General features: G+C 41.5%; 4 non-coding genes across 4 annotated transcripts; all 4 read right to left on the bottom strand.

The window, feature by feature from the left end:
• Positions 1 to 17,887: 17,887 nt before the first annotated feature.
• Positions 17,888 to 18,078, bottom strand: LOC140285167 (U2 spliceosomal RNA). Its single transcript, XR_011910308.1, has one exon. It is a non-coding gene; the product is annotated as a U2 spliceosomal RNA (small nuclear RNA).
• A 259-nt stretch (positions 18,079 to 18,337) lies between these two features.
• LOC140285162 (U5 spliceosomal RNA) lies at positions 18,338 to 18,451 on the bottom strand. Its single transcript, XR_011910303.1, has one exon. It is a non-coding gene; the product is annotated as a U5 spliceosomal RNA (small nuclear RNA).
• Positions 18,452 to 18,841: 390 nt separating this feature from the next.
• Positions 18,842 to 19,032, bottom strand: LOC140285150 (U2 spliceosomal RNA). The gene has a single exon (XR_011910292.1). It is a non-coding gene; the product is annotated as a U2 spliceosomal RNA (small nuclear RNA).
• A 308-nt stretch (positions 19,033 to 19,340) lies between these two features.
• On the bottom strand, positions 19,341 to 19,454 carry LOC140285163 (U5 spliceosomal RNA). Its single transcript, XR_011910304.1, has one exon. It is a non-coding gene; the product is annotated as a U5 spliceosomal RNA (small nuclear RNA).
• Positions 19,455 to 25,147: the final 5,693 nt, after the last annotated feature.

Here is a 25,147-nt window from a genome sequence, read left to right as displayed (position 1 = left end):
TGTAGGAAATCACAAAATTATTACATAAAATTAGTGAAATCAATTGAAGAATGCCTTTCTGAAGAGCTGTTTACCACAGATGAGCAGCTTTGCGACCAAGCACATTGTAGATCGCTTTACTGCCAAAATGATCTAATTTAATGGATTGGTTTAGACATGCATAACAGCATTTTAAGAACAAAGAGAGAAACAAAAAGGGACAACGCTTCATGGTGGAAGGTGATGTATAAATAACTGTGTATATGATGAAGGAGAGACCATTTGAGCAGCACAGCCATTTCGCAGCACAGGGACAGCAGTCCAAGTTAAAGGATCTCCCACGTGGTATCACCTGTCACACTGTCTCAAGGCATCAAAAGAAGAAAAAAATCACCAAACTCAAGGACAAAGAGACGAAGACTCCGGTGAACGAAGAGAGAGGACTGACAAACCAGAAATACAAAAGGATGCTCGATATCAAGATCCAGAAGAAGAGGCTAACAATGCCACGAACACTTACGATGCTGGGAATGATGCCAGCAATGAACAGAGAAGAAGATTCAGTGTCATCAATCTGCAACACGTGCCTCTAATGAGGGGGTGAATATAGAATCCTCAACAATTACAACGTCTCTGGGAACTGTGACAACAACAAGGTTTAAACCATTTTGATATATATTGTAACCTATTGGCTAACGAATAGTGCTGAAAATGAGGTAAATCTAATCCACCACTGTCCTTGGTCTTCTATAGAGTTTTTAAACTAATACGTGGTGGTTTGTTTTTCCACAGAAATTTGGAGATGCATGAATCTAGTGACTTAAACCAAGTAGCAGATGGTTTTATGGGGATCATTGAGAACAAATAGTTAACTTTTGGTAGTATCATCATTTTAATGGTTGTAACTCTCCCCATAAGTGATATAGGTGAGGACTTCCAACGAGAGAGATCGTCCTCTACTCTCTTTAATAATTGCACATAATTTAGCTTTGTTAGCTCTGAGAGCCTGGAGGAAATGTTTATGCCTAAATATCTAATATTTCCTGACTGTAAAGTGATCACAGGTATATTCTGGACCCTGCAGTTAATGGGCAGAACTTTGGTCTTAGACCAGTTGATAGAGTAGTCAGAAAGTGCTGAGAATTTATTTATGAGTGTGATCGTGTGAGTGAGAGACGTCTGTGAGTTCTGAAGGAAAAGGCTCCCGGAGGGCCTCTGCCCTATGCTTATGGGGGCTCTTTCCGGGGGATTCCTCTGCAGTCTTCTGGGTGAATGCGTGGTTGCCCCTGCGGTGGGCTTCCTGGGTTCTGTGCTCTGTGGGGGCTGCTGGTGGCCTGGGTCTTGTGGCCCTCTCTGCCTGCTTCTGATTGCTTGGGGGGGCAGTGGATTGTGGCCCTGTACGCTTATACACTCATAACTAAGCACGGTTATCATGTAGGTCCTGTGCCATGGGTGTTGCATGTTCTCGCACACACACACACACATTCATTAGTCCAGTAGCATGGTCGCTAAGCAGTTGATGTATTATCATGTCGTCTCAGGTCATCTATATCCACAGCTGTGTTGTATGCGATTGCCGCTTCTTGTGCTTGTTTTTGTTTGTTTGTGTGTTTGTTTTTTCTCTGCTTGTCTGCTTTCAGGTGCTCCTGGTGGCGCTAAGCCTGGAATCCCCTCAGAGGCCATGGATTGTTGTCTGTTTTGTTTTTTACAGGTGTAGCAGCTGGTTGTCTGGTTTTTGTTTCTATTTTTGTTCTCTTTCCTCTTCTTTCCTCTTCTTCTTTCCTTGTCCCCCGGTCCGGTTCAGTTCTATTACATGTCATATATTGTAAACAGAAATAAATAAATGGGCATCAAGGGGAGCTTTACATTTATAAAACTTCCCTTGGCAAAGCAAATCTGTTTGGCATCAAAGGTATTCAGACTACAATTCTGCTGCCATAATGCTGAACAGGACAAGGGGAAAAAAAAAAAAAGTAAAGAAGACAGTTCTGCCGAAAGCCAGGGACTAGACCTGTTCTAAGTTCTATACTTTTTAAAAGGGGCGTGTTTATCAACTATAGAATTAGAAGATTTACAAAAATGGTCAAGTGCTAGATCTTCATCTGGGATTTTAACAGTGTCATGAACTATTCAACAGATCAGTTAAAAAAAAGCCTGCTCATGGAGATGTTTCAGGATCTGGATACCAACCGTGGACCTAATGTTTTCATTTTTGCAATTCTGATACAAGCTATTGAGCAGTGATAACTAACACCAAGTTCAGATACTGCGGATTTTCTACCTTTGATTTGTTAAGATTGAGCCAATCAGGGACAACCTTGAAGGATCTCTTAAGTTTGGTTTAGTAGGATCAGTAATTACCTGAGAAAGGTTGATATTGGTACACACCTTTTTTAAATGATCAGAGGCAGAGTTCAACTTGTTTAAATTAAAATTGCCACACAGAGATTGGGTTTAGGCCACATGCACACAGAATGACCTCAACAAATATAAGAAATATTAAACATTTACACATGGATTTTTGAATACATGTAGAGGAATGATACTTTGAAATGTGCTCATTGCGGAGTTATGCTCAGTTGAGTAATGAAGGTTGAACTATTCTGGGAAAGAGGTTCTATTCCCAGCATCATGATGGACACTCCTGATATAGAAGGTTTCGCTAACGCATTGGAATTGTTTTACTGTTTTCATATGCATGTGCAATGAAGAATTGCTTGTTGCTGATAAATGCAAAGAAGAACAGCTTACACATAGATGCTCACATATAGGCTGCTGAATGCAATGAAGACCTGCTTATCCAGTAAAGTTCAATGTCAATGTGTAATATTCAATTAGGATTTGCAAAACAGTGAAGTTAAACAATGAATGGGTCCATAGTCGGTATGAGAAGACTACAGGAATATTTACCTGGGTGTACGTTCAAACAGAGATGAAAAAATTGCGATAAATAATTGTTTGTTTGTTAGTATGTATATGAATGTTATGTGTATAAACTGTGTTGGGTTATAGTTACTCAGTGGTGTCTCAGTGAAACAACCGACGGGGGAAGCCTTGCGGTGACAACAAAAGCAGTGTTTTACTGATCAGTCAAGTTTTCCAGTGTACTCCATACAAACTGGTTGGCTACTGAAGGGATAGAAAATGGGGAATACTTGTTTTAAAGCAAACAAGGAATTAGATGGGAAAAATACATGTTTTAACGGGACCCAGACAATATTAAATACTCAGACAGATGGGAGAAGAAGTGTAGTTTTGTAGGAAATCACAAAATTATTACATAAAATTAGTGAAATCAATTGAAGAATGCCTTTCTGAAGAGCTGTTTACCACAGATGAGCAGCTTTGCGACCAAGCACATTGTAGATCGCTTTACTGCCAAAATGATCTAATTTAATGGATTGGTTTAGACATGCATAACAGCATTTTAAGAACAAAGAGAGAAACAAAAAGGGACAACGCTTCATGGTGGAAGGTGATGTATAAATAACTGTGTATATGATGAAGGAGAGACCATTTGAGCAGCACAGCCATTTCGCAGCACAGGGACAGCAGTCCAAGTTAAAGGATCTCCCACGTGGTATCACCTGTCACACTGTCTCAAGGCATCAAAAGAAGAAAAAATCACCAAACTCAAGGACAAAGAGACGAAGACTCCGGTGAACGAAGAGAGAGGACTGACAAACCAGAAATACAAAAGGATGCTCGATATCAAGATCCAGAAGAAGAGGCTAACAATGCCACGAACACTTACGATGCTGGGAATGATGCCAGCAATGAACAGAGAAGAAGATTCAGTGTCATCAATCTGCAACACGTGCCTCTAATGAGGGGGTGAATATAGAATCCTCAACAATTACAACGTCTCTGGGAACTGTGACAACAACAAGGTTTAAACCATTTTGATATATATTGTAACCTATTGGCTAAGGAATAGTGCTGAAAATGAGGTAAATCTAATCCACCACTGTCCTTGGTCTTCTATAGGGTTTTTAAACTAATACGTGGTGGTTTGTTTTTCCACAGAAATTTGGAGATGCATGAATCTAGTGACTTAAACCAAGTAGCAGATGGTTTTATGGGGATCATTGAGAACAAATAGTTAACTTTTGGTAGTATCATCATTTTAATGGTTGTAACTCTCCCCATAAGTGATATAGGTGAGGACTTCCAACGAGAGAGATCGTCCTCTACTCTCTTTAATAATTGCACATAATTTAGCTTTGTTAGCTCTGAGAGCCTGGAGGAAATGTTTATGCCTAAATATCTAATATTTCCTGACTGTAGAGTGATCACAGGTATATTCTGGACCCTGCAGTTAATGGGCAGAACTTTGGTCTTAGACCAGTTGATAGAGTAGTCAGAAAGTGCTGAGAATTTATTTATGAGTGTGATCGTGTGAGTGAGAGACGTCTGTGAGTTCTGAAGGAAAAGGCTCCCGGAGGGCCTCTGCCCTATGCTTATGGGGGCTCTTTCCGGGGGATTCCTCTGCAGTCTTCTGGGTGAATGCGTGGTTGCCCCTGCGGTGGGCTTCCTGGGTTCTGTGCTCTGTGGGGGCTGCTGGTGGCCTGGGTCTTGTGGCCCTCTCTGCCTGCTTCTGATTGCTTGGGGGGGCAGTGGATTGTGGCCCTGTACGCTTATACACTCATAACTAAGCACGGTTATCATGTAGGTCCTGTGCCATGGGTGTTGCATGTTCTCGCATACACACACACACATTCATTAGTCCAGTAGCATGGTCGCTAAGCAGTTGATGTATTATCATGTCGTCTCAGGTCATCTATATCCACAGCTGTGTTGTATGCGATTGCCGCTTCTTGTGCTTGTTTTTGTTTCATTGTGTGTTTGTTTTTTCTCTGCTTGTCTGCTTTCAGGTGCTCCTGGTGGCGCTAAGGCTGGAATCCCCTCAGAGGCCATGGATTGTTGTCTGTTTTGTTTTTTACAGGTGTAGCAGCTGGTTGTCTGGTTTTTGTTTCTATTTTTGTTCTCTTTCCTCTTCTTTCCTCTTCTTCTTTTCTTGTCCCCCGGTCAGGTTCAGTTCTATTACATGTCATATATTGTAAACAGAAATAAATAAATGGGCATCAAGGGGAGCTTTACATTTATAAAACTTCCCTTGGCAAAGCAAATCTGTTTGGCATCAAAGGTATTCAGACTACAATTCTGCTGCCATAATGCTGAACAGGACAAGGGAAAAAAAAAAAAAAGTAAAGAAGACAGTTCTGCCGAAAGCCAGGGACTAGACCTGTTCTAAGTTCTATACTTTTTAAAAGGGGCGTGTTTATCAACTATAGAATTAGAAGATTTACAAAAATGGTCAAGTGCTAGATCTTCATCTGGGATTTTAACAGTGTCATGAACTATTCAACAGATCAGTTAAAAAAAAGCCCTGCTCATGGAGATGTTTCAGGATCTGGATACCAACCGTGGACCTAATGTTTTCATTTTTGCAATTCTGATACAAGCTATTGAGCAGTGATAACTAACACCAAGTTCAGATAATGCGGATTTTCTACCTTTGATTTGTTAAGATTGAGCCAATCAGAGACAACCTTGAAGGATCTCTTAAGTTTGGTTTAGTAGGATCAGTAATTACCTGAGAAAGGTTGATATTGGTACACACCTTTTTTAAATGATCAGAGGCAGAGTTCAACTTGTTTAAATTAAAATTGCCACACAGAGATTGGGTTTAGGCCACATGCACACAGAATGACCTCAACAAATATAAGAAATATTAAACATTTACACATGGATTTTTGAATACATGTAGAGGAATGATACTTTGAAATGTGCTTATTGCGGAGTTATGCTCAGTTGAGTAATGAAGGTTGAACTATTCTGGGAAAGAGGTTCTATTCCCAGCGTCATAATGGACACTCCTGATATAGAAGGTTTCGCTAACGCATTGGAATTGTTTTACTATTTTCATATGCATGTGCAATGAAGAATTGCTTGTTGCTGATAAATGCAAAGAAGAACAGCTTACACATAGATGCTCACATATAGGCTGCTGAATGCAATGAAGACCCGCTTATCCAGTAAAGTTCAATGTCAATGTGTAATATTCAATTAGGATTTGCAAAACAGTGAAGTTAAACAATGAATGGGTCCATAGTCGGTATGAGAAGACTACAGGAATATTTACCTGGGTGTACGTTCAAACAGAGATGAAAAAATTGCGATAAATAATTGTTTGTTTGTTAGTATGTATATGAATGTTATGTGTATAAACTGTGTTGGGTTATAGTTACTCAGTGGTGTCTCAGTGAAACAACCGACGGGGGAAGCCTTGCGGTGACAACAAAAGCAGTGTTTTACTGATCAGTCAAGTTTTCCAGTGTACTCCATACAAACTGGTTGGCTACTGAAGGGATAGAAAATGGGGAATACTTGTTTTAAAGCAAACAAGGAATTAGATGGGAAAAATACATGTTTTAACGGGACCCAGACAATATTAAATACTCAGACAGATGGGAGAAGAAGTGTAGTTTTGTAGGAAATCACAAAATTATTACATAAAATTAGTGAAATCAATTGAAGAATGCCTTTCTGAAGAGCTGTTTACCACAGATGAGCAGCTTTGCGACCAAGCACATTGTAGATCGCTTTACTGCCAAAATGATCTAATTTAATGGATTGGTTTAGACATGCATAACAGCATTTTAAGAACAAAGAGAGAAACAAAAAGGGACAACGCTTCATGGTGGAAGGTGATGTATAAATAACTGTGTATATGATGAAGGAGAGACCATTTGAGCAGCACAGCCATTTCGCAGCACAGGGACAGCAGTCCAAGTTAAAGGATCTCCCACGTGGTATCACCTGTCACACTGTCTCAAGGCATCAAAAGAAGAAAAAATCACCAAACTCAAGGACAAAGAGACGAAGACTCCGGTGAACGAAGAGAGAGGACTGACAAACCAGAAATACAAAAGGATGCTCGATATCAAGATCCAGAAGAAGAGGCTAACAATGCCACGAACACTTACGATGCTGGGAATGATGCCAGCAATGAACAGAGAAGAAGATTCAGTGTCATCAATCTGCAACACGTGCCTCTAATGAGGGGGTGAATATAGAATCCTCAACAATTACAACGTCTCTGGGAACTGTGACAACAACAAGGTTTAAACCATTTTGATATATATTGTAACCTATTGGCTAAGGAATAGTGCTGAAAATGAGGTAAATCTAATCCACCACTGTCCTTGGTCTTCTATAGGGTTTTTAAACTAATACGTGGTGGTTTGTTTTTCCACAGAAATTTGGAGATGCATGAATCTAGTGACTTAAACCAAGTAGCAGATGGTTTTATGGGGATCATTGAGAACAAATAGTTAACTTTTGGTAGTATCATCATTTTAATGGTTGTAACTCTCCCCATAAGTGATATAGGTGAGGACTTCCAACGAGAGAGATCGTCCTCTACTCTCTTTAATAATTGCACATAATTTAGCTTTGTTAGCTCTGAGAGCCTGGAGGAAATGTTTATGCCTAAATATCTAATATTTCCTGACTGTAAAGTGATCACAGGTATATTCTGGACCCTGCAGTTAATGGGCAGAACTTTGGTCTTAGACCAGTTGATAGAGTAGTCAGAAAGTGCTGAGAATTTATTTATTAGTGTGATCGTGTGAGTGAGAGACGTCTATGAGTTCTGAAGGAAAAGGCTCCCGGAGGGCCTCTGCCCTATGCTTATGGGGGCTCTTTCCGGGGGATTCCTCTGCAGTCTTCTGGGTGAATGTGTGGTTGCCCCTGCGGTGGGCTTCCTTGGTTCTGTGCTCTGTGGGGGCTGCTGGTGGCCTGGGTCTTGTGGCCCTCTCTGCCTGCTTCTGATTGCTTGGGGGGGCTGTGGATTGTGGCCCTGTACGCTTAAACACTCATAACTAAGCACGGTTATCATGTAGGTCCTGTGCCATGGGTGTTGCATGTTCTCGCACACACACACACACATTCATTAGTCCAGTAGCATGGTCGCTAAGCAGTTGATGTATTATCATGTCGTCTCAGGTCATCTATATCCACAGCTGTGTTGTATGCGATTGCCGCTTCTTGTGCTTGTTTTTGTTTGTTTGTGTGTTTGTTTTTTCTCTGCTTGTCTGCTTTCAGGTGCTCCTGGTGGCGCTAAGGCTGGAATCCCCTCAGAGGCCATGGATTGTTGTCTGTTTTGTTTTTTACAGGTGTAGCAGCTGGTTGTCTGGTTTTTGTTTCTATTTTTGTTCTCTTTCCTCTTCTTTCCTCTTCTTCTTTCCTTGTCCCCCGGTCCGGTTCAGTTCTATTACATGTCATATATTGTAAACAGAAATAAATAAATGGGCATCAAGGGGAGCTTTACATTTATAAAACTTCCCTTGGCAAAGCTAATCTGTTTGGCATCAAAGGTATTCAGACTACAATTCTGCTGCCATAATGCTGAACAGGACAAGGGGAAAAAAAAAAAAAAGTAAAGAAGACAGTTCTGCCGAAAGCCAGGGACTAGACCTGTTCTAAGTTCTATACTTTTTAAAAGGGGCGTGTTTATCAACTATAGAATTAGAAGATTTACAAAAATGGTCAAGTGCTAGATCTTCATCTGGGATTTTAACAGTGTCCTGAACTATTCAACAGATCAGTTAAAAAAAAGCCTGCTCATGGAGATGTTTCAGGATCTGGATACCAACCGTGGACCTAATGTTTTCATTTTTGCAATTCTGATACAAGCTATTGAGCAGTGATAACTAACACCAAGTTCAGATACTGCGGATTTTCTACCTTTGATTTGTTAAGATTGAGCCAATCAGGGACAACCTTGAAGGATCTCTTAAGTTTGGTTTAGTAGGATCAGTAATTACCTGAGAAAGGTTGATATTGGTACACACCTTTTTTAAATGATCAGAGGCAGAGTTCAACTTGTTTAAATTAAAATTGCCACACAGAGATTGGGTTTAGGCCACATGCACACAGAATGACCTCAACAAATATAAGAAATATTAAACATTTACACATGGATTTTTGAATACATGTAGAGGAATGATACTTTGAAATGTGCTCATTGCGGAGTTATGCTCAGTTGAGTAATGAAGGTTGAACTATTCTGGGAAAGAGGTTCTATTCCCAGCATCATGATGGACACTCCTGATATAGAAGGTTTCGCTAACGCATTGGAATTGTTTTACTATTTTCATATGCATGTGCAATGAAGAATGGCTTGTTGCTGATAAATGCAAAGAAGAACAGCTTACACATAGATGCTCACATATAGGCTGCTGAATGCAATGAAGACCTGCTTATCCAGTAAAGTTCAATGTCAATGTGTAATATTCAATTAGGATTTGCAAAACAGTGAAGTTAAACAATGAATGGGTCCATAGTCGGTATGAGAAGACTACAGGAATATTTACCTGGGTGTACGTTCAAACAGAGATGAAAAAATTGCGATAAATAATTGTTTGTTTGTTAGTATGTATATGAATGTTATGTGTATAAACTGTGTTGGGTTATAGTTACTCAGTAGTGTCTCAGTGAAACAACCGACGGGGGAAGCCTTGCGGTGACAACAAAAGCAGTGTTTTACTGATCAGTCAAGTTTTCCAGTGTACTCCATACAAACTGGTTGGCTACTGAAGGGATAGAAAATGGGGAATAGTTGTTTTAAAGCAAACAAGGAATTAGATGGGAAAAATACATGTTTTAACGGGACCCAGACAATATTAAATACTCAGACAGATGGGAGAAGAAGTGTAGTTTTGTAGGAAATCACAAAATTATTACATAAAATTAGTGAAATCAATTGAAGAATGCCTTTCTGAAGAGCTGTTTACCACAGATGAGCAGCTTTGCAACCAAGCACATTGTAGATCGCTTTACTGCCAAAATGATCTAATTTAATGGATTGGTTTAGACATGCATAACAGCATTTTAAGAACAAAGAGAGAAACAAAAAGGGACAACGCTTCATGGTGGAAGGTGATGTATAAATAACTGTGTATATGATGAAGGAGAGACCATTTGAGCAGCACAGCCATTTCGCAGCACAGGGACAGCAGTCCAAGTTAAAGGATCTCCCACGTGGTATCACCTGTCACACTGTCTCAAGGCATCAAAAGAAAAAAAAATCACCAAACTCAAGGACAAAGAGACGAAGACTCCGGTGAACGAAGAGAGAGGACTGACAAACCAGAAATACAAAAGGATGCTCGATATCAAGATCCAGAAGAAGAGGCTAACAATGCCACGAACACTTACGATGCTGGGAATGATGCCAGCAATGAACAGAGAAGAAGATTCAGTTTCATCAATCTGCAACAGGTGCCTCTAGTGACGGGGTGAATATAGAATCCTCAACAATTACAACGTCTCTGGGAACTGTGACAACAACAAGGTTTAAACCATTTTGATATATATTGTAACCTATTGGCTAAGGAATAGTGCTGAAAATGAGGTAAATCTAATCCACCACTGTCCTTGGTCTTCTATAGGGTTTTTAAACTAATACGTGGTGGTTTGTTTTTCCACAGAAATTTGGAGATGCATGAATCTAGTGACTTAAACCAAGTAGCAGATGGTTTTATGGGGATCATTGAGAACAAATAGTTAACTTTTGGTAGTATCATCATTTTAATGGTTGTAACTCTCCCCATAAGTGATATAGGTGAGGACTTCCAACGAGAGAGATCTCTATCTTTAATAATTGCACATAATTTAGCTTTGTTAGCTCTGAGAGCCTGGAGGAAATGTTTATGCCTAAATATCTAATATTTCCTGACTGTATAGTGATCACAGGTATATTCTGGACCCTGCAGTTAATGGGTAGAACTTTGGTCTTAGACCAGTTGATAGAGTAGTCAGAAAGTGCTGAGAATTTATTTATGAGTGTGATCGTGTGAGTGAGAGACGTCTGTGAGTTCTGAAGGAAAAGTAATACATCATCAGCATAAAGACTTATTTTATGCTCAATATTTTGGGATTGGATGCCTTTAATATTTCTATCTTGTCTGATAGAAGCTGCTAAAGGTTTGATGAAAATAGCAAAAAGTGAGGGAGAAAGTGGGCAACCTTGTCTTGTACCTCTCTGCAGACTGAAGCTTGGAGAAGTTTGATCATTTGTCCTGACACTTGCATTTGGGGAGCTATATAATATCCTTATCCAGTTGATGAAGTGTGACCCAAACCCGAATTTGTTTAATGCTGCGAATAAAAGTTTCCAGTTCACTCCATCAAATGCTTTTTCTGCATCTATAGAGTCGATTGTGGCTTCCAAGTTGTTGATGGTAGAATAGTCTTTGAGATTAATGATCCGGTTTGTGAATGAACCGTTGTGCCTACTGCTCTTCAGCCTGTCAAATGAAATGTATAATTTGAAACGTGACAAATGAACGAAGACCCAAGGAGTTGAGTCGTAAATGAATCAATACTGTTTCCTGTGCAAGGACCCGTCAGCCGAGGAGTTGAGTCATGAACGAATCAATACTGTTTCCTGTGCGAGGACCCGTCTCCCGAGGAGTTGAGTCGTGAACGAATCAATACTGTTTCCTGTCCTGCTGACTGAGCTTATGAAGCTGCCGCCTGCCATGTGGTGAGGAAGGGTACTGCATGAAAATGAACGAATCACTCACTGAGACAACTCGTTACTCCCGAGTCATATAAAAAATTAGTTTATATCGAACGAATCGCTCACGAACGACACATAACTATCTATTTGACGAGTTATGCATGAATTCGGATTTTGCAATAAAATTAATTCCTTCTCTCAAACCAAGTTCAAACTGCTTTGTCCTTCATATTTATCTACTTCTAATCTAGTTTCAACAATAAACAACACTGTATTTTGTAGTATGAAAAAGAACCAGACCTAATTTTCAGCAATTAGCTTCTCTCGAGGATATATGAAGGAATACAGATTTTGCTATAAAATGAAATACTTCTATCAAACTGACTTAAAACGGTTTGTTCTTATTTCTTCATTTCTGATGAAGTTTCAACAATAAACAACAAACTTTGTATTATGAGAAAGAACCAGACTTATTCTTCAGGAATCCGAAAATAAGCTCTATTTCACGAGTTATGCACAAATTCGGATTCTCCTATAAAACAAATTCCTTAACTCAAACCAAGTTAAGACTGCTTTGTCCTTCATATTTATTCATGTCTAATCAAGTTTCAACAATAAACAACGTTGTACTTTGTAGAATGAGAAAGAACTTCTTCAGCAATAAGCATCTCTCGACATATGACGAAATACAGATTTTGCTATAAAATTAATTCCTTCTATCAGCCTGACTTAAAACTGTTTGTCCTCCTTATTTATCCACTTCAAATCAAATTTCAAAAATTAAAAAAATTTTGTAGTTTGAGAAAGAACAACTTAATCTTCAGCTATCAGTATAAAAAGAGGGTAAGAAAAGGTGCAAATGCCAACCATACATCACTAAAAGGTGGAGCGGAAGTATTCGGCTGCAAGTAGGTGTGACTGTTCGACCATAATTTGTAAAAAGCGGGTAAGAAAAGGTTCGAATGCCCGACTATATATTAACAAAAGCGGAAGGAGAGATCTTCGGATGAGAGTGGGTGAGAATTTCCAACCATAATCTATAAAATGCGGTGAAAAAAAAGGTGTGAATACCCCATAGAACACTAAAAGGTGGAGCGGAAGTGTTCGGCTGCAAGAAGGTGTGAATGTCCGACTATATTTGGTGAAAAGCAGGTGAAGCAACGTCTGAATGCCCAACCTTACATCATCAAAAGCGAGATCAGAGGTGTTTGGCTGCAAGAAGGCCATAGTTTGCCAAAAGCGGATAAGGTGCGAATGACCGACTAAATATCAACAAAAGTGGGGGCGGAGGTCTTCGGATGCAAGTGGGTGTGAATATCCCACCATACAAGTATGGTGTAGAGGAAGCTGTGAATGGCCGACCATAGTAGAAAGCGGGTGAGAGAAGGTGCGAATGTCAAACCATACATGATCAAAACAGTGAGCGGAGGTGTTTGGCTGCGACAAGGTGTGAATGTCCACCCATAATTAATGAAAAGCGGGCAACAAGTAGGTTCGAATGCCCAACCATACATCATCAAAAGCAGGAGTGGATGTGTTCGGCTACAAGAAGGTTTGAATATCCGACCATAGTTTGTAAAAAGCGGGTAAGAAAAGGTTTGAATGCCCGAACATACACCATCAAAAGAGGGAGCGGACGGGTTCCGCTGTAAGAAGGTGTGAATGTCCGACCATAGTTGGTAAAAAGCGGGTAAGAAAAGGTTAAAATACCCGACTGTACACAATCAATAGCGGGAGCGGAGTTATTCGGCTACTAAAAGGTGTGAACGTCCGACCAGGGTTTGTAAAAAGCGGGTAAGAAAAGGTGCGAATGCCCGACAATGTATGATCAAAAGATGTCCATCAATAATTGCTAGAAAACATGAAAGAAAATTTTCTAATATCAAACCGCACATGATCATAAGCGGGAGAGGAGGTGTTCAGCTGCAAGAAGGTGTGAATGTCCACCCATAATTACTGAAAAATGGTTTGTAAAAAGCGGGTAAGAAAAGGTATGAATGCCTGACTATACACCATCAAATGCGGGAACGGTTTTTCGGCTGTGAGTAGGTGTGAATCTCCGACCATAATTGCTGAAAAATGTGTTAGAAAAGGTAAGAATGCCGGTCCATACATCATCAAAAGCGAGAAAGGTGGTGTTCGGCTGCAAGTAGGTGTGAATGTCCAGCCATAATTACTCACAAACGGGTAAGAAAAGGTAGTATTGCCAGACCATACATGATCAAAACAGGGAGTGGAGGTGGTTCAGCTGCAAGAAGGTGTGAATGTCCGACTAAAGTTTGTAAAAAGCGGATAAGACAAGGTGCGAATGCCTGACAATGTATGATCAAAAGAGTGAGCGGAGGTTTTCGGCTGCAAGAAGTTCTGAATGTCTACCCATAATTCCTGAAAAATGGGTAAAAAAAGGGTCCGAATGCCCAACCATACATCATCAAAAGCAGGAGTGGATGTTTTCGGCTACAAGAAGGTTTGAATGTCCATCAATAATTGCTTTAAAACAGGAATGAAAATTTTCGAATATCAAACCGCACATGATCATAAGCGGGAGAGGAGGTGTTCAGCTGCAAGAAGGTGTGAATGTCCACCCATAATTCCTGAAAAATGGGTAAAAAAAGGTGCGAATGCCCAACCATACATTATCAAAAGCAGGTGTGAATGTCAGATCATAATTTGCAAAAAGCTGATGAGAAAAGGTGAGAATGCCTGACTATACACCATCAAATGCGGGAGCAGAGGTGTTCGGCTCTGAGTAGGCGTGAATGTCCGACCATAATTGCTGAAAAATGTGTTAGAAAAGGTAAGAATGCCGGAACATACATCATCAAAAGCGGGAGAGGTGGTGTTCAGCTGCAAAAAGGTGTGAATGTTCGACTAAAGTTTGTAAAAAGCGGGTAAGACAAGGTCCGAATGCCCGAACATACACCATCAAAAGAGGGAGTGGAGGTGTTCCGCTGTAAGAAGGTGTGAATGTCCAAACCATAGTTGGTAAAAACCGGGTAAGAAAAGGTTGAAATACCCGACTGTACACAATCAAAAGAGGGAGCGGAGTTGTTCAGCTAAGAGATGGTGTGAAAGTCCGACCATGGTTTGTAAAAAGCGGGTAAGAAAAGGTTCGTATGCCCTAATATACACTATCAAAAGCAGAAGCGGAGGTGTTCGGCTGCAAGAAGGTGTGAACGTCCAACCAAAGTTTGTAAAAAGCAGTTAAGAAAAGTTTCGAATATCTAACCAAACATAATCAAAAGCGGGAGCAGAGCTGTTCGACTGCAAGTAGGTGTGAATGTCAGATCATAATTTGCAAAAAGCTGATGAGAAAGGGTGAGAATGCCCGACTATACACCATCAAATGCGGTAGCGGAGTTGTTCGGCTGTGAGTAGGTGTGAATGTCCGACCATAATTGCTGGAAAATGTGTTAGAAAAGATAAGAATGCCGGTCCATATATCATCAAAAAAGGGAGAGGTGGTGTTCGGCTGCAAGTAGGTGTGAATGTCCAGCCATAATTACTCACAAACGGGTAAGAAAAGATAGTATTGCCAGACCATACATGATCAAAACAGGGAGCGGAGGTGGTTCAGCTTCAAGGTCTGAATGTCCACCAATAATTACTGAAAAATGGTTAAGAAAAGGTGCGAATGCCCAACCATATATCATCAAAAGCAGGAGTGGATGTGTTCGGCTACAAGAAGGTTTGAATGTCCGACCATAGTTTGTAAAAGGCGGGTAAGAAAAGGTTCCAATGTCCAAACATACACCATCAAAAGAGGGAGAGGAGGTGTTCCGCTGTAAGGTGTGAATGTCCGACCATAGTTTGTAAAAAGCGGATAAGAAAAGGTTAAAATACCCGACTGTACACAATCAAAAGAGAGAGCGGAGTTGTTCAGCTAAGAGATGGTGTGAAAGCCCGACCATGGTTTGTAAAAAGCGGGTAAGAAAAGGTTTGTATGCCCAAATATACACTATCAAAAGCAGAAGCGGAGGTGCTCGGCTGCAAGAAGGTGTGAACGTCCAACCAAAGTTTGTAAAAAGCAGTTAAGAAAAGTTTCGAATATCTAACCAAACATAATCAAAAGCGGGAGCAGAGCTGTTCGACTGCAAGTAGGTGTGAATGTCAGATCATAATTTGCAAAAAGCTGATGAGAAAGGGTGAGAATGCCTGACTATACACCATCAAATTGCGGTAGCGGAGTTGTTCGGCTGTGAGTAGGTGTGAATGTCCGACCATAATTGCTGGAAAATGTGTTAGAAAAGGTAAGAATGCCGGTCCATACATCATCAAAAGCGGGAGAGGTGGTGTTCGGCTGCAAGTGGGTGTGAATGTCCAGCCATAATTACTCCCAAAAGGGTAACACCGAGAGTCCGAAAAGGAAATATAGATCACCCTACTCACTTTTTACCTAAAGAAATGAAGGAAGAGCTAGTTTCCCAAGAAATAACCTGAGTGTGTAATTTGTTTTGATAACTTAGAAAAACGAAAATGACATACCTACTTTCCTTTATCCTTTTAATGGTTCTCACCTTCTCAACACTAAATGTGAGAAGTGTGAAATCAAAGACAAGAGCCCAGAGTATTTTATCCTTCTTAGACTCCATAAAATCAGATGTGTTTTTAATACAAGAATGTGGACTACCTTTTTTAAAAAACCATAGACAATGGGAGGAAATGTGGCCCCATTTATCGATATGGAGTGGTTCAAATCAAAATAAAAATGATGGTGTGGCCATTCTAATTAAAAATCCGCATGTTCTGGTGAAAGGTAGCACAGTGGTGAGAGACGGACGGGCACTTTTAGCACACTTGAATTTTATGGGGCAAGACTTTAACCTCTTAAATATTTATGGTTTCAATGGAAAAATGACAGGTATGACCTTTTAGAAGATATACAGCTTTACATGCTAGGGCAAGTACCTTTAGTTGTAGCAGGATTTTAACTGTATCTTGAGCAGGAAAGATAGAAAAAGAGCAGGGGGAGATTTTAAAGTGGATAAGACTTCGATTTTACTTCAGGGCATATGCAGGGATTTTAAGCTTACTGACTGTTTTAAAACCATGCATCCCAGAGAGGAGGGCTTCACCTGGTTTAGTCATGATGGCACCAGAGCCTCTCGCATCGATTATTTCTTTACTAGAGATTGCCCACCCACTGATGTTAGATTAACCCCTGTTTTCTTTTCAAACCACCTTATGCTCTCCTGCACCCTTTCACCCCCTTCTGGTGTGACGGTAGGACGTGGTCTGTGGAAACTCAACTGTTCCCTGTTGGAGGATGAAATCATAGTCAGTCAGTACAGGGAATGTTATAAAGAGTGGCAGACCCTTCAAGACCTCTACGAAACACATGCACAATGGTGGGAAATGGTGAAGGAATCGACCCAGACTTTTTTTAAACAGCAAGGTAAACGTAAAAAAAGGAAAGAGAATAGATGTATGATGGGACAACAGAAACGCTTACAGCGCTACTTTAAACTAAATCAGTGTGGCATAAACTTTAATGAAGAAATCAAAGATGTCAAAAAGGAAATGTCAGTTTTAGCAGAAATAAAGAGTAAAGGAATTTTTGTAAGAAGCAGGGAGCAGGAAATTGAGGAAGGTGAAAAATGCACACGGTACTTTTTTAAGAAAGTTATAAATAAAAAGGAGTGTATTCAAAATCTAAAAAGAGAAGATGGGTTTTGAACAAAATCCACACAAGAGATGATTGAAACTGTACATACCTTTTATAGTAACATGTACAAAGAGAAACCAGTGCACTTGGAAACATCGGCAGAAATTTTAAAATTAGTTGACAAAACCGTAAAAGAGAATGCACACTTGACACAGGATTTTACTGCTTTAGAGTTAAAAAAAATGCCTAACAGGTTTTAAGAGAAGTCGAGCTCCGGGTTTAGACGGGCTTCCTGCAGAATTCTATCTGACCTTTTGGGACCTTTTATCATCAGACATTTTAGATGTTTTTAAAGATTTTGAAAAACTCGACCGACTGCCTGACAGTTTTAGAGTGGGAATAGTGACTCTACTTTATAAAAAAAATGATAAGACTGACCTAAAGAATTGGAGGCCCATCACACTTTTAAACTTTGACTGTAAACTTTTTAGCAAGGTTTTAGCGACACGGATGTCCTCTGTTTTAGAGGAGGTAATTCACCCAGACCAGGCTTGTGCAATCTCAGGGAGACAACTCACTGACAGCCTCGTACTGATTCGAGACATCATTGATTACGATAGAGAAAGAAACACCCGGCTTGTCATCTTAAATTTAGACTTTGAAAAAGCTTTTCATCAGGTCTCGCATCAATATCTCTTTCAGGTGTTGCAGCCATCGAATAGGACCCTGAAACTTCCATCCTGCACCGCTGTTTGCTTTTTCACAAGAGCAGAGAAGATCGCACCGTTCCCAGCGGCACTGCAGTACCGGGTCGATGCTTGGAGTGAACGGAGCCAGCTCCTTTTTCAACTCCTATTGCTAAAAATCCATTTAATATGTAGTCCTCGTATAGAGGACATATCAAATATTAAACTGATAAGAACAGATACCACACTTGATCTTAGCCAAAAGGCCGAGAAGCGATAACTGTCCACTGGTTCACGTCCGAGGGCCCTTCCTGGCACAATGCGCACTTGTAGCGGTGTTCTTTTTAGTGTCACTTTGCACCTCCGCACTGAGCACTCTTCAGCCCTTTTAAATGGTATAACTTTGCACTCCTGCACGCTCCAGCAAGCACCATTCAAGCAACAACGTCAGCACAGTCGCAACAAGTAAGGCGACTCTACTCAGAGAAGTCACTCTGCACAGTAACAAGATTTCTTTTGCACAGACAGAAAGGGCTTCACCCGCAAAGGTAAAGCCTGCCAAAAATAGAAACAACTCACTAGTGCTGCTCTCCACGGAAGTCTTTAGTAAAAGGCGAAAGACTTGTACGTTATGAAGAGAAACCAGAGTACGATTATCCGTCACTGCAGGAGCAGGGCATCAGGCTAGTTGGCATAGCCACCTTCCCCATGGTGAGCTTTGCTTGGTAGAGACGTTTGCTCCCCCCCCTTGCTCCTCGGCTGACCAAGTAGGGACAATCGGGCCCTATTCGATGGCTGCCTTGTCTTTTACTCTGTGCAAAAGACAAGGCAGCAACAAAAACACCATGGGAACACCGTATTGAGGCTTTTTTCTGACCGCTCATTTGGTGTCGCGTTTCTTTCAAGCAATTCTCCCGGTTAGCCCGCACTCGGCTTGCTCCCAGAGCCGTGTTAAAGTCTACTTCGCATTCACACTCTCTTCTCAGCAGACTAAAAGAAACTTCCATCCTGCACCGCTGTTTGCTTTTTCACTAGAGCAGAGAAGAGCGCACCGTTCCCAGCGGCACTGCAGTACTGGGTCGATGTTTGGAGTGAACGGAGCAAGCTCCTTTTTCAACTCCTATTGCTAAAAATCCATTTAATATGTAGTCCTCGTATAGAGGACATATCAGAAATTAAACTGATAAGAACAGATATTACACTTGATCTGAGCTAAAAGACCGAGAAGCGATAACTGTCCACTGGTTCACGTCCGAGGGCCCTTCCTGGCACAATGCGCACTTGTAGCGGTGTTCTTTTTATGGCCATAGGTGGCCAGAGTGTCACTTTGCACCTCCGCCCACCCGCTGCACTGAGCACTCTTCAGCCCTTTCAAATGGTATAAATTTGCACTCCCGCACGCTCCAGCAAGCACCATTCAAGCAACAACTTTGCACTCCAGCTTCGAACATCGGCACAGTCGCAACAAGTAAGGCGACTCTACTCAGAGAAGTCACTCTGCACAGTAACAAGATTTCTTTTGCACAGACAAAAAGGGCTTCACCCGCAAAGGTAAAGCCTGCCAAAAATAGAAACAACTCATTAGTGCTGCTCTCCACGGAAGTCTTTAGTAAAAGGCGAAAGACTTGTACGTTATGAAGAGAAACCATAATACTTGTATGGTGGGATATTCACACCCACTTGCATCCGAAGACCTCCGCCCCCACTTTTGTTGATATTTAGTCGGTCATTCGCACCTTACCCGCTTTTGGCAAACTATGGCCTTCTTGCAGCCAAACACCTCTGATCTCCCTTTTGATGATGTAAGGTTGGGCATTCAGACCTTGCTTCACCTGCTTTTCAACAAATATAGTCGGACATTCACACCTTATTGCAGCCGAACACTTCCGCTCCACCTTTTAGTGTTCTATCACACCATTTTTTTCACCGCATTTTATAGATTATGGTTGGAAATTCTCAACCACTCTCATCCGAAGACCTCTCCTCCCGCTTTTGTTAATATATTTGAACTTTAGTCGGACATTCACCCCTTCTTGCAGCTGAACCACCTCCGCTCCCTGTTTTGATCATGTATGGTCTGGCATTCTTACCTTTTCCTACCCGTTTGTGAGTAATTATGGCTGGACATTCACACCTAATTGCAGCCGAACACCACCTCTCCCGCTTTTGATTATGTATGGACCGGCATTCTTACCTGTTCTAACACATTTTTCAGCAATTATGGTCAGAGATTCACACCTACTCACAGCTGAACAACTCCGCTCCCGCATTTGATGGTGTATAGTTGGGCATTCTCACCCTTTCTCATCAGCTTTTTGCAAATTATGATCTGACATTCACACCTACTTGCAGTCGAACAGCTCTACTCCCGCTTTTGATTATGTTTGGTTGGATATTCAAACCTTTTAACTGCTTTTTACAAACTTTGGTCGGACGTTCACATCTTCTTGCAGCCGAACACCACAGCTTCCGCTTTTGATGGTATATATTTGGGCATTCGAACCTTTTCTTACCCGCTTTTTACAAACCATGGTCGGACTTTCACACCTTCTTGTAGCCAAATAACTCCACTCCCGCTATTGATTGTGTACAGTCGGGTATTTTAAACTTTTCTTACCCGCTTTTTACCAACTAAGGTCGGACATTCACACCGTCTTACAGCGGAACACCTCCGCTCCTGCTTTTGATCATGTATGGTTGGGCATTCGAAGCTTTTCTTACCCATTCTTCAGTAATTATGTGTGGACATTAACACCTTCGTGCAGCTGAACACCTCCTCTCCCGCTTATGATCATGTGCGGTTTGATATTCGAAAATTTTCTTTCATGTTTTCTAGCAATTATTGATGGACATTCAGACCTTCTTGCAGCTGAACACCTCCGCTCCCGCTTTTGATGGTGTATAGTCGGGCTTTCGAGCCTTTTCTTCCCCGGTTTTTACAAATTATGTTTGGACATTCAGACCTTCTTGCAGCCGAAGACTTCCGCTCCACCTTTTGGTGTTCTATCACACCTTTTTTTTCAACGCATTTTATAGATTATGGTTGGAAATTCTCAACCACTCTCATCCCAAGACCTCTCCTCTCGCTTTTGTTAATATATTTGAACTTTAGTCGGACATTCACACCTTCTTGCAGCTGAACCACCTCCGCTCCCTGTTTTGATCATGTATGGTCTGGCAATACTACCTTTTCTTACCCGTTTGTGAGTAATTATGGCTGGACATTCACACCTACTTGCAGCCGAACACCACCTCTCTCGCTTTTGATGATGTATGGACCGGCATTCTTACGTTTTCTAACACATTTTTCAGAAATTATGGTCGGAGATTCACACCTACTCACAGCCGAACAACTCCGCTCCCGCATTTGATGGTGTATAGTTGGGCATTCTCACCCATTCTCATTAGCTTTTTGCAAATTATGATCTGACATTCACACCTACTTGCAGTCGAACAGCTCTACTCCCGCTTTTGATTATGTTTGGTTGGATATTCGAACCTGTTCTTAACTGCTTTTTACAATCTTTGGTCGGACGTTCACACAATTTTGCAGCCGAACACCTCCGCTTCCGCTTTTGATGGTATATAATCGGGCATTCGAACCTTTTCTTACCCGCTTTTTAAAAACCATGGTCGGACATTCACACCTTCTTGTAGCCGAACAACTCTGCTCCCGCTATTGATTGTGTACAGTCGGGTATTTTAACCTTTTCTTACCAACTTTTTACCAACTATGGTCGGACATTCACACCGTCTTACAGCGGAACGCCTCCGCTTCCTCTTTTGATGATGTATGGTTGGGCATTTGCACCTTTTCTTACCCATTTTTCAGTAATTATGGGTGGACATTGACACCTTCTTGCAGCTGAACACCTCCTCTTCTGCTTATGATCATGTGCGGTTTGATATTCAAAAATTTTCTTTCATGTTTTCTAGCAATTATTGATGGACATTCAGACCTTCTTGCAGCTGAACACCTTCGCTCCCGCTTTTGATGGTGTATAGTCGGGCTTTCGAGCCTTTTCTTCCCCGGTTTTTACAAATTATGGTTGGACATTCAGACCTTCCTGCAGCCGAAAACCTCCGCTCCCTCTTTTGATCATACATTGTCGGGCATTCGCACCTTTTCTTACCCGCTTTTAACAAACCATGGTCGGACGTTCACACCTTTTAGTACCCGAACAACTCCACTCCCGCTATTGATTGTGTACAGTCGGGTATTTTAACCTTTTCTTACCCGCTTTTTACCAACTATGGTTGGACATTCACACCTTCTTACAGCGGAACACCTCCGCTCCCTCTTTTTATGGTGTATGTTCGGGCATTCAAACCTTTTCTTACCCGCTTTTTACAAACTATGGTCGGATATTCAAACCATCTTGTAGCCGAACATATCCACTCCTGCTTTTGATGATGTATGGTTTGACATTCGAAACTACTTGTTGCCCGCTTTTCATTAATTATGGGTGGACATTCACACCTTGTCACAGTCAAACACCTCCGCTCCCTGTTTTGATCATGTATGGTTTGACCTTCGCACCTTCTCTCACCCGCTTTTTACTATGGTCGGCCATTCACAGCTTCCTCTCCACCATACTTGTATGGTGGGATATTCACACCCACTTGCATCTGAAGACCTCCGCCCCCACTTTTGTTGATATTTAGTCGGTCATTCGCACCTTACCCGCTTTTGGCAAACTATGGCCTTCTTGCAGCCAAACACCTCTGATCTCGCTTTTGATGATGTAAGGTTGGGCATTCAGACCTTGCTTCACCTGCTTTTCAACAAATATAGTCGGACATTCACACCTTATTGCAGCCGAACACTTCCGCTCCACCTTTTAGTGTTCTATCACACCATTTTTTTCACCGCATTTTATAGATTATGGTTGGAAATTCTCAACCACTCTCATCCGAAGACCTCTCCTCCCGCTTTTGTTAATATATTTGAACTTTAGTCGGACATTCACCCCTTCTTGCAGCTGAACCACCTCCGCTCCCTGTTTTGATCATGTATGGTCTGGCATTCTTACCTTTTCCTACCCGTTTGTGAGTAATTATGGCTGGACATTCACACCTAATTGCAGCCGAACAGCACCTCTCCCGCTTTTGATTATGTATGGACCGGCATTCTTACCTGTTCTAACACATTTTTCAGCAATTATGGTCTGAGATTCACACCTACTCACAGCTGAACAACTCCGCTCCCGCATTTGATGGTGTATAGTTGGGCATTCTCACCCTTTCTCATCAGCTTTTTGCAAATTATGATCTGACATTCACACCTACTTGCAGTCGAACAGCTCTACTCCCGCTTTTGATTATGTTTGGTTGGATATTCAAACCTTTTAACTGCTTTTTACAAACTTTGGTCGGACGTTCACATCTTCTTGCAGCCGAACACCACAGCGTCCGCTTTTGATGGTATATATTTGGGCATTCGAACCTTTTCTTACCCGCTTTTTACCAACTATGGTCGGACATTCAAACCTTCTTGTAGCCGAACACATCCACTCCTGCTTTTGATGATGTATGGTTTGGCATTCGCACCTTTTCTTACCCATTTTTCAGTAATTATGGTTGGACATTCACACCTTCTTGCAGCTGAACACATCCACTCCTGCTTTCGATGATGTATGGTTGGGCATTCGCACCCTTTTTTTTACCCATTTTTCAGGAATTATGATTGGACATTCAGACCTTCTTGCAGCTGAACTACGTCCGCTCCCTGTTATGATCATGTGCGGTTTGATATTCGAAAATTCTCCTTCATGTTTTCTAGCAATTATTGATGGACATTCAGACCTTCTTGCAGCCGAACACATCCACTCCTGCTTTTGATGATGTATGGTTGGGCATTCGCACCCTTTTCTTGCCCATTTTTCAGTAATTATGGGTGGACATTAAGACCTTCTTGCAACCGAACACATCCACTCCTGCTTTCGATGATGTATGGTTGGGCATTCGCACCCTTTTTTTTACCCATTTTCAGGAATTATGATTGGACATTCAGACCTTCTTGCAGCTGAACTACGTCCGCTCCCTGTTTTGATCATGTATGGTCTTGCAATACGACCTTTTCTTACTCGTTTGTGAGTAATTATGGCTAGACATTCACACCTACTTGCAGCCGAACACCACCTCTCTCGCTTTTGATGATGTATGGACCGGCATTCTTACCTTTTCTAACACATTTTTCAGCAATTATGGTCGGAGATTCACACCTACTCACAGCCGAACAACTCCGCTCCCGCATTTGATGGTGTATAGTTGGGCATTCTCATCCATTCTCATTAGCTTTTTGCAAATTATGATCTGACATTCACACCTACTTGCAGTCGAACAGCTCTGCTCCTGCTTTTGATTATGCTTGGTTGGATATTTGAACCTTTTCTCAACTGCTTTTTACAAACTTTGGTTGGACGTTCACGTCTTCTTGAAGCCGAACACCACCGCTTCTGCTTTTGATGGTGTATATTCGGGCATACGAACCTTATCTTACCCGCTTTTTACAAACCATGGTCGGAGATTCACACCTACTTGTAGCTGAAAAACTCCGCTCCCTCTTTTGATTGTGTACAGTCAGGAATTTCGAGCCTTTTCTTACCCGCTTTTTACCAACTAAGGTTGGACATTCACACCTTCTTAAAGCGGAACACCTCCGCTCCCTCTTTTGATCATACATTGTCGGGCATTCGCATCTTTTCTTACCCGCTTTTTACAAACCAGGGTCGGACTTTCACACCTTTTAGTAGCTGAACAACTCCGCTCCCGCTATTGATTGTGTACAGTCAGGTATTTTCACCTTTTCTTACCCGCTTTTTACCAACTATGGTCGGACATTCACACCTTCTTGCAGAGGAACACCTCCGCTCCCTCTTTTGATGGTGTATGTTCGGGCATTCAAACCTTTTCTTACCCATTTGTCAGTAATTATGGGTGGACATTCACACCTTCTTGCAGCTGAACACCTCCTCTCCCGTTTATGATCATGTGCGGTTTGATATTCGAAAATTCTCTTTCATGTTTTCTAGCAATTATTGATGGACATTCAGACCCTGCAGCTGAACACCTCCGCTCCCTGTTTTGATGATGTATGGTTTGACATTTGCACCTTTTCTCACCCGCTTTTTATCATGGTCGGCCATTCACAGCTTCCTCTCCACCATACTGGTATGGTGGGATATTCACACCCACTTGCATCCGAAGACCTCCGCCCCCACTTTTGTTGATATTTAGTCGGTCATTCGCACCTTACTCGCTTTTGGCAAACTATGGCCTTCTTGCAGCCAAACACCTCTGATCTCGCTTTTGATGATGTAAGGTTGGGCATTCAGACCTTGCTTC

This window comes from Leuresthes tenuis, unplaced genomic scaffold (assembly GCF_036924035.1).
Source record: "Leuresthes tenuis unplaced genomic scaffold, fLeuTen1.0.hap1 SCAF_29, whole genome shotgun sequence".
NCBI lineage: Eukaryota > Metazoa > Chordata > Actinopteri > Atheriniformes > Atherinopsidae > Leuresthes > Leuresthes tenuis.
The sequence above is the reverse complement of the archived record's forward strand: the minus strand, read 5'-3'. Positions and strand labels throughout refer to the sequence as shown.